This window comes from Cebus imitator, unplaced genomic scaffold, assembly GCF_001604975.1.
Source record: "Cebus imitator isolate Cc_AM_T3 unplaced genomic scaffold, Cebus_imitator-1.0 Scaffold112, whole genome shotgun sequence".
Classification (NCBI taxonomy): domain Eukaryota; kingdom Metazoa; phylum Chordata; class Mammalia; order Primates; family Cebidae; genus Cebus; species Cebus imitator.
In genome coordinates this window covers 79391-81046 of record NW_016107427.1, presented here as the reverse complement: position 1 = coordinate 81046, position 1656 = coordinate 79391, and the positions used below count along the sequence as shown (strand labels likewise).

The window sequence follows — 1656 nt, the reverse complement described above, 5'->3', positions numbered from 1 at the left end:
TGAGTGGACGTTCTGTTTGTTGATGATGAGGTTATTTCTGTTTCTTGGTTTTCCTTCTGACAGTCTGGCCCCTCTGCTGTAGGTCTGCTGGGGTCCACCTCAGGCCCTGCTTGCCTGGGGATCACCTGCAGCAGCTGCAGAACAGTAAGGGTTGTTACCAGTTTTCTTCTTCTGCTATCTTTGGCCCAGAAGGATACCCGCCAAGTGTCAGTCTAATCTCTCCTTTATAAGGTGTCTCTTTGGATATATAGGGGTCAAGGAGCTGCTTGAGGAGATGATCTGTTCTTTATAGGAGCTCAAATGCTGAGCTGTGAGCTCCGTTGTTCATTCAGAGCTGCTGGGCAGGTACGTTTATATCTGCTGCAGCAGAACTCATAAACCGCTTTTTGTTCCCAGGTGCTCTGTCCCAGGGATTTAGGGCTTTATTTATGAGTTTCTGTTATGCTGCTGCCTTCTTTTTTTTTCCTTCAGAGCTACCCTGCCCAGCAAGGAGGCAGCCTAGTCACTGTCTGCCTGTGGAGGCTTTGCTGAGTTGCTGTGGGCTCCGTCCAGCTGCTGAGTGAACTTTCCTGCAGTCCTGTTTATATGGGTGTAGTTAGAACTGCCTCGGCAATGGTGGCCCGCCTCTGTTAAGGCAGACTCGTTCTCCATCCAAACTTTTCCCCTTGTATCCTCTCTGTATTGGCGGGTTGCCTTGGCAACGGCGGACTGCCTCTGCAATGACGGGTTGCCTTGGCAATGGCGGGCTGTCTCAGCATTGGCTGACAACCTCCTTAGTGGTGGGCTGCCTTGGTAATGGTAGATGCCCCTCCCCCGCAGAGCTGGACCATCCTGGGTTCAGCTGTGCTTGCTGTGAAACTCTCAGTCTAGAGAGTTTCTGATTGCTGTTCTTTTGTGGGGGTGGGACCAGCCGAGCCTGATTGCCTGGCTCCCTGCCTCAGAGCCTTTTTTTTTTTTTCAGTTGGTGTCCCAGCCGCCTGTTGAAGAGGCGCTGGGATCTGTGTGTTTTCCCATGCAGTGACTCACTGCGCTGGCTTAAACAGCAGCACTGAGATTCATGGCCCTTTTTTTGCCCTGGAATCTACTGTCCTGTTTCCCTGTTCAGTCCCCTTTTAAACAGATGAATGGGTGACTTCCCGTGGCTCCAATCGCCAGCCAAAAGGGCACACAGACCAGTGTATTTTGTATGGAGAACTGCTGTGCCAGGGCACTGACAAAGCAGCCGCGTGGGGCAAAGCAGCAGTGCCGGCCGACACAGATGTCCTGGCTGAAACAGCCGTGCTGGTGACCCATGGAGCTCCTCCGCCTGGGAATTTCCTAGTCTGTGGGCAATAAAAATGCGGCATCCACTCACTCTCTGCACTTTCACTGGGAGCTGCAATCCTGAGCTGTTCCTAAACGGCCATCTTGGATCCTGGATCGCCATCCCTAGGTCTTAGAAGGGAGTGATTCCCTGAAGCTGATGATAATTGTTAGCCATCTCTTGGTCTCCTCTCCCTGTGTCCTCTTGAATTCTAATGAATAATATTCAGATCACATTAAATTTTTATTTCTTATGAAATTGTTCTAAATTGCCATCTTGTCTCCTAGTCCTTGAAGAATAAATAACCCTTGATCTTGCAGATCCAACAATCTTAATTCAGTTCAGCTGCCACA

General features: G+C 50.3%; 1 pseudogene; it reads left to right on the top strand.

Moving 5' to 3' along the window:
• The first annotated feature begins 846 nt into the window (after nt 1–846).
• The window catches only part of LOC108311143, a 43080-nt pseudogene continuing 42270 nt past the window's right edge, over nt 847–1656 (top strand).